Raw genomic sequence first — 13195 nt, 5'->3', positions numbered from 1 at the left:
TCCAGGCTACCCATGTTGACTGTCCGGAGGTGGTGCTAGGAAAGAAACCTTTGGTGATATTCTGTTAGGAGACATGAGGGATAACACTTACAAATGGCTCCAATAAAAAATCATAAATGTAAAAAAATGGACTAGGGGTTAAATTCAAAATGCCTCTGTGTCAGGGTACCTTGTGTATTGGCACAGGCTATGCCACAAGCTGACACCATCATGCAGGGGAATGGGGACATGTCCAACTATTCTCCACTTGTTCCCAGCGATTCTCACACTGCCAGCGGTAGCCCCGCCCCTTTTTATGCTGCGGCGCGCCAACGTCATGACGCGTATGATGTCACAGCCCACCAAAGCGTTTAAATTTGAACGTTTTGGGGGCGTGACTACAAATCAAGGAACACAGTACTTAAGGAAGGCTCAGGGAAAGACTCATTGCCTTGTTGTGGTTCTTTATAGTCCCAATAGCACGTTTTCTTTGTATGGTTATCTCAAATTTTGACTTCTTTGCTGTGTTTGACTATTCTACCTTCCGTATTCCTTTGACCTTGGCTCTTGTACTATCGTTGTTCCTGATTTATGGCATCCCTGACTTCGGCTTGTTTATCATTAATCTCTGTCCTTGTGACGTTAGTCTGGCCATTCTAAGGTCCGGTATACGTTAGAATTCTGTTAAACTCTGCGTGTAGGGTCTCCTGTAATTCCTGACACTCTGGAAGTAAAATTTACTTTCTGTTTTCATAAGTAAATGTCCTTTCTATTTTCAAAAGTAAATGTCCTTTCTATTTACAAACTGTAATTACCTGTGGACAACTCCACCATACGTTAAGTTAGGTTCCCTTCTCTCCAAACCTCTTCCAGTAAAAATAACTTAGTAGCTTTTCCGTCCTGAATACCCTAATCAGGATAGAGTACTATCTAAAGAAATTAAACATTTGTTTATGGCGAGTCACAGACAGGGATACTTGTGTTGCAATGTTATTTGTACTTAAATTAGGTCAAAATATTCCTGAATTAGCTCTTTTCCTGCTTTGGGGTTGGGGTAAATTGTCAGGAACTGGTGTTGTGAGCATCTTCATGCTATCAAATTACAAATGTGAATTATACATGTTATTTAGCTAATCTCAGCTGTCAATCAGTTTAATTAGTATTTATTATACACTATTCTGCATAAATTAGATCAGTGTTTTTTCTGTTACACGTATCCCCCTGATCAGTAACTAAATTCCGAAATTATGCTCTAATTCCAGGTGCTTCTTTTAAGGCTTGTGCCTAATCCTGAATTAGTCCACCTGCATTAAATTTACTGAGACTTAACACAGCATTCCAGTACAGAATCTGACAGGTTTGGTGGCCAACTTATATATCACTAATGCAATGGTTCTTGCATTAATGGAAGATCTTACAATACATCCAAATAAAGCAGCACCCTACTTATTATAGCAATCTTATTATCACTAGTTATTATTAGAGATGTCCCGAACAGTTCGCCGGGAATTATTCGCTGGCGAACAAAGCTTGTTCGCGGTCGCCGCGGCGGGCGAACATATGCGATGTTCGGTCCGCCCCCTATTTGTCATCATTGAGTAAACTTTGACCCTGTACCTCACAGTCAGCAAACACATTCCAGCCAATCAGCAGCAGACCCTCCCTCCCAGACCCTCCCACCTCCATGACGAATAGGGGGCGGACCGAACATCGCATATGTTCGCCCGCCGCGGCGACCGCGAACAAGCTATGTTCGCTGGCGAACAGTTCCTGGCGAACTGTTCGGGACATCTCTAGTTATTATGTTTTACAAAATTTTAATGGCTGAATTCCATAGTGTTAAATGTCAAGCACCATAACCACTACAGCACACTATAATGATTATGGTAGCAAGAATGTCCTGGCACCCCGCAATGTAAGTAGTCAGACCAGCTTCAATATAGACTGTACATTGTATTAGTGAGTTGGATTCATCATTATTAGTTTAGAATTATATTTCCCTTCATTTTTGGCATTACAAACTGTGGATGGAAATGTCTGCTTATGATAATATAGTTTTTGTCTCATTCTGTCTATGAAAGTTTTCAACTGATGAAACCTACCATTGATTAATTTGTATTAACTTACAATTAATTTATTCATGACATTGGACTGAAAACTATGCTGCTAAATGTAGGCCAATGCTTCTATGTGCTCACATCCGTACACTGTTAGATCTTGACACTCACAATATGGGATTGGTGGCCTGGGGCAGTGACCTTTCTAACATTCAACATTTAAGCAGTTTTTAACACAACTTTTCAGAGTGACAATTTGTGTCCAATAAAATATAAAGAATGGGTAAAAGCTCAGAGAAACCTCAAGAGCTTGCCCTTTGGTTAATACCCGCTCCAGTCTCAAAATATGTTATGCTCACGTGTGCCATTACAGAAAGAACCTATACCATTTGTATACCAGACTGATCACCCCACGTAAGGGCAGTCCAGGTTGCAATTGCAGGCACGTTCCCTCTGTTCAAGAAATACAGTTGTGATCAAAATTGTGCATACCCTTAGTTCTTAATACTGTGTATTGCTCCCTTTAGCATCAATGCTAGCATGCAGTCTTTTGTAATATTACTATAATAGCCTTAGGTGGTGGCTATTTTTTCAGTGAGACGGTGGTTATGGTTGTCTAATTTAGGTCTCTCTATCTAGCTATAGCAGGGGATTTTATCAGTGGATCAGGTGTGCGATCCTGTCTATAAGTTATTTTTACTTGTTAATCTTTTGTAATAGTTGTTTATGGAGCCCCTAATTCCTTCAGGTGGCATAGCTGCCCATTCGTCTTGGCAAAATGCCACCAGGTCATGCAAAGTCTTTGGTCGTCTTGCATTAACCGCTCGTTTTGAGATCTCTCCAGAGTGGCTCGATGATATTAAGGTTAGGAGACTGTGATGGCCACTCCAGAACCTTCACCTTTTTCTTCTGTAACCACTAGAGCAGGGGTCCTCAAACTCCGGCCCCCCAGATGTTGCTAAACTACAACTCCCATGATTCTCTTGCTATCCATGTAATTCAAAGAATCATGGGAGTTGTAGTTCAACAACATCTGGGGGGCCGGAGTTTGAGGACCCCTGCACTAGAGGGTCAACTTGGCCTTGTGCTTAGGGTCATTGTTATGCTGGAAAGTCCAAGAGTGTCCCATGCGCAGCCTTCGTGCAGAAGAATGCAAATTGTCTGCTAGTAATTTCTGATAACATGCTGCATTCATCTTGCCATCAATTTTCACAAGATTCCCCATGTTTAAAAAAAATACCATTCTCTCTCTTATTAGGTCGCTAGGTATAGCTGTAATCCACTCCATTGAGCACGACCCATTAAGCGTAACCCCTTAAGGACCAAACTTCTGGAATAAAAGGGAGCCATGACATGTCACACATGTCATGTGTCCTTAAGGGGTTAAAGAAGCAACTTGAATTGTTAGTGTACGACTCACTTGAGAGGTTTGCCTTGTGATACTAAACCTCCAGTTATTTAAATATGAATAGTATTTTTTTTGTAAGCTTTCAAAATGTTTTACTATTTTTGTATACATTTTCTAAATTATTTAATAATATAGAAAATATATATTTTGTGATATATTGATATATTTTTGTATATGACATGTTTTAATATTTTAATATGTTAAAAAAAATTAACCCGTAAAATGTAAATAATTTCGGGACAGTACACAGAAATTGGTAATTTTCCACCAAAAGTAGGAGTTCCACCAAAAGCAATTGGGAGCCGTGTTAGATGTTTGCTGCTTGTTACAATGGTAATGCAAAGGTTCTGTACCACCGCCATGTTATCCGAATTGAACACTACCCTTTTATTGGCTAACTCCGGACCCCATAACGCCACCGCCACCACAACTGGGAAAAATTCCAAAAAGGCTAAGTTCCTAATTAATGGGCTCGCTTTCCATGCCTCCGGCCACTCCTCCGCGCACCATTTACCTGCTAGGTACGCCCCAAAACCGACGCTACCTGATGCGTCCGTAAATAAACCCACGTCCGCGGAGGATCCCACCGGATCCCGAAAAAACACTCTCCCATTAAACTCACTCAAAAACCTCGCCCATACCCTTAAATCATCCCTCATGTCCTCCGAAACTCTGACATAATGCGACGGCTTTTTCACCCCACTCGTCGCCCGTGCCAACCGCCTGCAGAACACCCTCCCCATCGGAATGACCCGGCACGCAAAGTTCAAGCTACCTATCAACGATTGAAGCTCGCGCAAGGTCACCTTCCTTGCCTTCTCAACCATGTCCACCAGCCGCTGAAGGGCGTGTAGCTTGTCCCTTGGCAACCTACACTCTCTCCTCACCGAGTCGATCTCCAACCCCAGGAAGCTGAGGCACGTGGTGGGCCCCACCGTTTTGTCCTCAGCCAACGGCACCCCAAACGTGTGCGCCACCCACTGAAAGGTCTGTAACACCTGGCTACAGCGTTTCGTGTGAGGCGGGCCAACGCACAGAAAATCGTCGAGGTAGTGCACTATTGCATCCCCAGCCGACTCCCGCCGCACGACCCACTCCAAAAAGGTGCTAAACCTTTCAAAGTAAGCGCACGATATGGCGCAACCCATAGGCAAGCATAAATCCACAAAATACCCCCCGTCGAAATAGCACCCCAATAAGTGATGACAATCCGGGTGTATGGGAAGCAGCCGAAATGCTGCTTCCACATCCAACTTCGCCATCAGTGCCCCCTGACCTGCTTTCCTGACCAACTCAACAGCCCTGTCGAATGACGTGTAGGAAACAGAACACAGGGCCTCGTCGATATCATCATTAACCGAAGCCCCGTGGGGGTACGATAAATGATGTATCATACGGAATTTACCCACCTCCTTCTTGGGGACTACCCCGAGTGGAGACACTCGCAAACCAACCAACGGCGGGGAAGGGAATGGCCCCGCCATCCTCCCCAATTGCACTTCCTTACATAACTTATCTCAAGCTACCCCTGGATGTTCCCCCACGGACCGCAGGTTTTTACACAACGCTCCCGAAGCCCTTTCTTGAAACGGAATCCTGAAACCCTCTGTAAAACCGAGCAGTAAAAACCTCGCCACCTCCTGGTTATCGTATATTCTTAACCAAGGCAGCATCGCGCCTACCTTCACCGGTGACGCCCCCAGCTGCACACACCCCCCCTCCCACGTTTGGCTTACCCTTCCTAAAGCACCTGGAGACTCCATGATTGCCCCCGCAACCGGAGCACTCATGTTTGAATCTGCAGGACGCACCCCACTTGCACTGGCTCTCATTGTAGAGCTAGCAAAAACCCTTCTTCTGTCGCGCCGACGCGGTACCCGAGCCCGCGCCGGCTGCTCTGAGAAAGGGGGCACTCTTCTGTGCCATCATCAGCCTCAAAGGCAGGTCCATCTGGTCCCACCGCATGGACGGATTAGCCGCTAAGCGCTGACGAAATTGTTCGTCATACTTCCACCACGCAAACCCCCGTAGGTTCGATATGCGTCCCCAATCCCGTCTAAATAACAACAAAGCTGCGAACAGCGATCAGGGTATTTCTCCCCGATCACGCTCGCCAAAATACAAAAAGCTCTCAACCAGTTCCCAAAGGACTTGGGTATCTTCCGATACCTCCGCCTCTTTTCCTCCTCCTCCTTTTTCGCATCCTTCTTATCCTCCTCTTTCAAATCTAAAAACTCCTCCAGGGGAAGCAGGGAAAATATTTCCACAAACTCCCCTCTCCAGATCTTATCCTTAGTCTCCACCTTTAAGTGGCACCCCAGCGGCCCCGCAAAAGACACATGGACATTCTGCCGTTCCGCATCCGTTACCTCCCCGCAGAGATCGACTTGATCTCCTTCCCCACCTGTCGCTCCCTGACCCGGTCTTGTGGTGCCCTCACCCCCTTTTGGCGCAGCAGACGCTGCGGCCTTCGACCCCGCTTCCCGACCGCCATCCGCAACCCACACCTTCTCAAACTGCGTCGGTGACCCCCCGTCCCCCGACCATGATTCTAACAGTGATCTTAAACACCCCAGTAAACTCCCCGAGTGTGGTGCAGTTGGAGACTCACCGCTCGAGCCCACGGCCGCTGCTGGCCGCGGGGGCGCCATCTCGTCCACAGCATCAACCGATCCAGAAGGAACCAGTGGACGCCGACTCCTGCCCGCCTGTTCGTGCTTTGCTCCCGTGGGCATCCTACACATCGACCTGCAAGGAGAATACAGCCTGGGTGATCTGTCCGACTGCAGTCTCACCCGCCCCTCATCCCCGTGATCAGACCTGACATCCCCACTCCCACGCCTGTAACGTCCCTCCCGCTCGCTTCTCCTCCTCCTCCTCCGTGTGGCGTAGCTCCTCTCTGACGATCCTGACTCACTGCGCCTGCGCCTCGGCCACCTGTCCTTGGAAACGGATCTCCTCCCTCTGTTCCGATTCCCCACTGGGCTCCTGTCCCCTAGCCTCCTTCTGTCTTCAGATCTCCGCCTGCTGTCCCTCCAATCTACTCCTCCACGCTGACGTCCTCCGCTGTTCCCACTGCTGGCGCTCCTCCTATCCCGCTGATCCACGGAGCAACCCTTAATGGCCTCCCGCACACTGATGTCCTGGGTGCCACCGTCCTCCCGGCCAGCCACCCGCCACCCGGTGTCTACTGCGCCTGTCTTCCTCCCCGCCTGCACACCTGCACTCCCGTCTCCACTGCGCTCCACACTGCCACTCCTTGCTTCACTAGAGACCCCAGCTACACCGCTGCTGCGTCTGTCTCCCCTCCTTCCTACGCTCCTGGTCATGCTCCTCCGTCCCTTTAAATCTGCAGCACCATCCCTCTTGCCCATAGCTCCAGCCGCTTCCTGCTGCGCCCTGCTGACCTGGTCCCCCTCCATGTTGTGTGAGACGCTGCCCTGTCACTGCCAGTACCTCGCAATCCCCCATGCCCCTCAGCGCTGCCCCCAGAGGGCGACTCACCGGGACGTCTTGGGCTGCTACCGGACCCTTCCGCCAAGTCCTCTCCGTCCTGCTCCACTCCAGTACCGGCCTGCCCCCCCGCCGCCATCCGGCAGGGGGCGCTCGACAAGGGAGGCCTCCTCCTGGCCTGCAACCTCACCGCCCAGGCGTTGCGCCTAGCTGGCGGTCCCGGCCGACGGCTAGCTCCCCGTCCTTGCTTTCCGGCTGCTGCCACGCTCTGCCTCACACTGCCTCCCGCCGAGCTCCTCCTCCGTCGTGCCGCCGGACCTGCTCCCGGACTCAGTCGTTGAGGCGGCCTGGCTCTCCTCTCCGGTCTCCGATCCGGAACCACATGGGGGGGAGCAGACGTGCTCGGAACCCCCAACTGCTCCTGCAGCCACGCCATACCCTTCTCCTTCACCACGGACCACACACCCGACAAGATTTCTTCTAAAGAAGCCATGCTGCACCTGAAAAAGAAGAAAATAAGAGCCTAGCCGACCTGCAACAATTTACAGGTAAGAAAGGCTCAAATTAGAATGAACTTACCCTAAAATGGTCGCTATTTAACATCCCCTCTAATCCACGCCCCCTAGCACAATCCTTAGCCTAAACTTCCTTAGCCTAAACTTAGCCCCTTGACCTAAACTTCACCTGCCTACTCCTGGCTCTGTCAAGGCCCACTTCTCCCTGCGTTGCCACAGCCCCATCATTCCACATTATAGCCACCATCTCCCATAAACACACAGTCTACAGCCGGTAGCAAACACAAATAGACACTGCCAATCCTGCCCACCTTACACTACAGCACCTATCCCCTCGTCTACTACATCCCTTTTCGCCCTCTACACTACAGCTACTATTCCCCCACACTACATCCACTGTCTGTCAAGATTAGCAGAAGGAGCCCCAAATGCAATAATGATCTGAATGCTAAAATAACTATAACAAAGTACCAATAGGCATAAAGCGTGGACTTGGTCAGGAGAAGCAAAAGTTCAGGTCAGACAATAAACAGGCAAAATGGGTCAGACACCGAAGAGACAAATAGAACGCAGCACAAAAGTGTATAACACTGGGAGCATATTACAACTGAGCACAGTGGACACAGTCTGTTTCAGTTATATAGAGGAGAGGGGCACAGCCCTCCCATGTCACTATTGCCCATGGCCACACCTCCTAAACGAGGGAGCCCAGTGCTAATGAGCAGGTCAACATCTCGTATAAGACTGCAGCAAGGAGAAGAGAGCCGTGGAACCGCTTCCACTTTCCAAAAGTATACAGGCTGTCAACCCACGGTGTCTAACAGGTCGACTACACTCTCAAGACACTGACACTTTCCGGGCTGCTGCCACAATAGGAGATGGAGGTGGAACAATGGAGTATTGACACTATTCCTCTCTACACTACAGCCCCGATCCCCCACACTACAGTCTCTATCCCACCTCACACTACAGCCCATATCACACCCTACAATACAGCCCCATCATTTCAGACTATAACCTATATTCCTCGCAAATGCATAAATTACAATCCCTAGAACCAACAAATATACACACACTACCTATACTACTACAGTCCCTATTCTGCCACACTACAGCCCTTATCCATATTTCCCAAGTGTCCCTATTTAAGAGACACTATTTTGGATCCAAATCCCTCTGTCCTTCTTTTCTATCTTAAAGTCCCTCTTTTCTAGGACTTCTGTATTCTTTGGTGTTTTTGGTGTGACGACAATAAATGTGTCTAGACATCAGTCTTTGTAAATACGATACATTGTTCTTGTTCTGGGTTAAATTTTAGTTGCATAAATTGTGCACCTAAAATTTCTCATAACAGCCCTGTCCCTGGTAACACTCCCACTCACACCACTAAAATTAAAGTGTCCCTCTTTGTGCATTTGAAATGTTGGGAAGTATGTTGATCCCACACAAACACATACATTATGGTCCCTATCCCCACACAGCACATCCCCTATTCTGTCACATGCACCTACACACTACAGCCCCTATAACTCCCAACCCATTACAGTCCTACACTATTACTCTTACCCAGACACAGGCTACAACTACTACCCTGTCCACACACACACACAACACCACAAACAGCCCCATCTACACATTATACCACAAGCAACTCCCCCACAGCTCAATCCCACAAACAATTAAATTGAATGGATCTCCAGACCATACCTCCCAAGTGTCCCTATTTAGAAGGCATAGTCCAGATTTTGGGCCCAAATCCCTCTGTCCCTCTTTTCTATCCTAAAATCCCTCTTTTCTTGGAGCTCCATATTGTTGGTGTGTCTGTGTATAAAATAACTCCGCAGCAAACTCCCAGTAAACTTTAAACTACACTAAATGCATTGAGAAATTAGTCCCTTTAAATAAGAAACATTGTTCTTGTTTTAAATTACATTCACGTTTCAAATTTTTCTCAGAACCCCACCCTTGACCATACCTCCACTAACACCCATAAACTTAAAGTGTCCCTCTTTGTCCATTCAAAGTGTTTGGAGGTATGCTAGACATGTATTATTATTACAAAAGGCCCTCGGCAAGAGATCTGCGATCTGTCAGCAGTAAGGAACTGGTTTGGGGGATGCCCGTAATGTTCATGCCCCCACCTCATGGCCTTGCTACGTAGCTGGACCAGCCTGCCAGACCTAAAAATATGTTAAAACACCCTTTCTAACAGCACTATAAATAAATGTTTTATTTATAATGCTGGGGTGTCCCTTTAAAGTTTATTGCTTTACTTCTGTGTTGATGTATCAGAAAAAAGCACGGCCAAGGGAGTAAATCAATATATAAAAAACATCTCCCTATCTCTTCTCCTTTGCTGGCAAGAGTGGAGTCTGTCACAACCCCACCCCTCTGAAAAATGTAATGCAAATATAAGCAAAGCAATTAACCCTCTTAGTTCTGCTGGGGTGAAAAAAAAAAAAAAGGCTGTGCATAGTATATAGATGACCACATAGATAATTTAGGAATAAAATATGTTTGTAGGGGGCTTTACAGAGTGTTCTATTTGATTGTGTCCTCACACCTTATACCAGTTAGAAAAAGTGAAATAAAAAGGTTATTAAATTATCAACATAAAAAGAAAAAACAGGAGACTGGTAGAGAAACAAATGGGTTTCACAGCAGTAATGCTAGTGAGTTGGCTGATTTGTTAGGAGTAAATTCGGTTCGGAGAACATAATCAAATGCACCATTCTGTATCAAGACACCTAGCTTATACTAAGATATTTTTTCCTGATATTTCCTCTTTGCTACTAAGAGTTAAACCTGGCCAATCTGTGATCCGGTAATATGCCTGTCTATCATTTCCCACTGTGTCTTTGGTAGGTTGTTGCTGACCAATATCTTGCTTATAGATTCCTGACGGTGTGTGGATGTAATATGAACCCACCATGTCTCCTCCCTCCTCCATTTAGTTATATTCACCGGTCATGCTCCTTGTCACATACTCCAAACATACTCTGTAACATACTGTCACTCAGTCACATTCACCCCACCTACTTATTGACATATATTGACCATTCCAGTCACAGTCACCCACTCAGTCACATTCCTATCCACAGCCACACTCACCCTCTCTGTCACATTTTATCCATTATTCAACTTCCTGTTCACATACACCTAACCACCTAGTCACAGAAACCTACCCGTTTATCCAGAACCATAGCTCCCTGAACACAATTATCTATGTTTATTGATCAATGCTGGCAAATTTACCTACCCACACACCAATCATTTACTACACACATACATACATTATATCCAGGCCCTTACACACATTATACATAGGTGCACTTACACAAATAGAATATAGAGTGGCATACACACATTTGCAAGAATCTGAACCTATAGGCTGGTTTAGGATGTTTGGAATGGGAAGTGTTTTCCACCAACATCTGCAGTGTTATGGTTAATCATCATTACTAGGGACCACATTGCCTAACAATTTTGAGGACCACGTTTCCTATGATGCCCGTTATTGTGAAATGGTTAAGTAAAATATAAAGAACACTGAAATATACAGGACACAAGTGTTAGTGAGCCTTGGATCATCCTATCTCCTCTTCCCCCTCTCCATCTCTGATTACGTTTGCACCCACTGGAATTAGGACCCCATTAGTTTGTTTCCTAATTTCAGAGCTGAAATGTAACATAGTCACGGGCCAACTGAACCTCGCAATTACAAACATGTTCAGTTTGTCATGATTCAGAATTCCGAGAGTGGAGCCAAAAAAACAAGATCATTGATGGGAATAAAAGATGATTGATGGCTAGAGGACAGTAGCTAAATGTTGATTTTATTCACAGATGAAGTGAGGAGTCAGCAATAGAGGGAATAAAGAGGGGCAGTAAAATAATCAATATTGATATATTTACATATTATATATTTAATAATTATATAATATATAAATATAGACTCTTTTACTGCTCCTCCTGTTTTTCCCCCTGTAACGGACCTCATCCAGCCTGGCTTTTATTTCCAACTCACACATACAGGCCACACCCAGGGGGAGGCATAAAAGAACCAATGACATAGATGTTACCTCCCACACATCCCCTCCCCTTAGTGTGACACATAATCCCATTATGCATACAGTGTAAAATATACTTTTACACAACTTTCATAACTTTAAAACCATACATCACATTCACATAAAAATACATATCCACAATCAATCCATTCAGGGGAACAACATATTAAAAAAATGGCATGAATCCGACCAGGGGTTCAAAAGTTACTAAAAGTATCTTTTGTCCCTCCTGTCTGGCAGAAAAACATCCCCACAATTAATTGGAGAAGTAATTGGAGAAGTAATCCAATTATCCAGGACTAGAGGCAGACTCCATTAACCACATGGTTGCAAAACGACATAAAACACTTTAAAATACATAAAGTCACATTTATACATAACACACAGACATTTCACCTATCCCCAGATAGCTGGGATCTGCGCGCACAAAACTACCGAATAGCGCGCAGATCCTACTCACACAGTACAATTGCCATGGAGCTAAAGTCTTTCCCATAGTCTTTCATTATATGAATAGGCTCCATGGTATATACAAATACAAAAAGAGAAGTCCTGCGCTAAAGCAGCAAGGACTACAACACACATCAGCCCCAATATATAGTAAAAACCAAAGAAAAGAAAATGTTACTTGCGCTTTTTCCTTAATCCCTATGTATATTTAGACAAATGGAGGTCATTTAGTTGCTCCAATGGCCATTGGAGGGATGCCCGCCTGCCAACGTCAAGGCAGACCCCCCCTAAGCGGGTCCTAACACTGACCCTTCAGCCTGCTTCCTTGAGCTTCTGGCAAAGATATCTCTAATGAGACAGCGCAAGTAACATTTTCTTTTCTTTGGTTTTTACTATATATTGGGGCTGATGTGTGTTGTAGTCCTTGCTGCTTTAGCGCAGGACTTCTCTTTTTGTATTTGTATTTACTTTGTATCACACAGCCTGGTTACAATGCTGCTACCCATCCCATGTGTTCCCTATTAAGGGTTAATAAGTAAAGGGGTGTATATAAAAAATACCCCTTTCTGTCTCATTAGAGATATCTTTGCCAGAAGCTCAAGGAAGCAGGCTGAAGGGTCAGTGTTAGGACCCGTTTAGGGGGGGTCTGCCTTGACGTTGGCAGGTGGGCATCCCTCCAATGGCCATTGGAGCAACTAAATGACCTCCATTTGTCTAAATATACATAGGGATTAAGGAAAAAGCGCAAGTAACATTTTCTTTTCTTTGGTTTTTACTATATATTGGGGCTGATGTGTGTTGTAGTCCTTGCTGCTTTAGCGCAGGACTTCTCTTTTTGTATTTGTATTTACTTTGTATCACACAGCCTGGTTACAATGCTGCTACCCATCCCATGTGTTCCCTATTAAGGGTTAATAAGTAAAGGGGTGTATATAAAAAATACCCCTTTCTGTCTCATTAGAGATATCTTTGCCAGAAGCTCAAGGAAGCAGGCTGAAGGGTCAGTGTTAGGACCCGATTAGGGGGGGTCTGCCTTGACGTTGGCAGGCGGGCATCCCTCCAATGGCCATTGGAGCAACTAAATGACCTCCATTTGTCTAAATATACATAGGGATTAAGGAAAAAGCGCAAGTAACATTTTCTTTTCTTTGGTTTTTACTATATATTGGGGCTGATGTGTGTTGTAGTCCTTGCTGCTTTAGCGCAGGACTTCTCTTTTTGTATTTGTATTTACTTTGTATCACACAGCCTGGTTACAATGCT

Source organism: Pelobates fuscus, chromosome 5, assembly GCF_036172605.1.
Source record: "Pelobates fuscus isolate aPelFus1 chromosome 5, aPelFus1.pri, whole genome shotgun sequence".
Lineage (NCBI taxonomy): Eukaryota > Metazoa > Chordata > Amphibia > Anura > Pelobatidae > Pelobates > Pelobates fuscus.
This window is presented reverse-complemented; position numbering follows the sequence as displayed.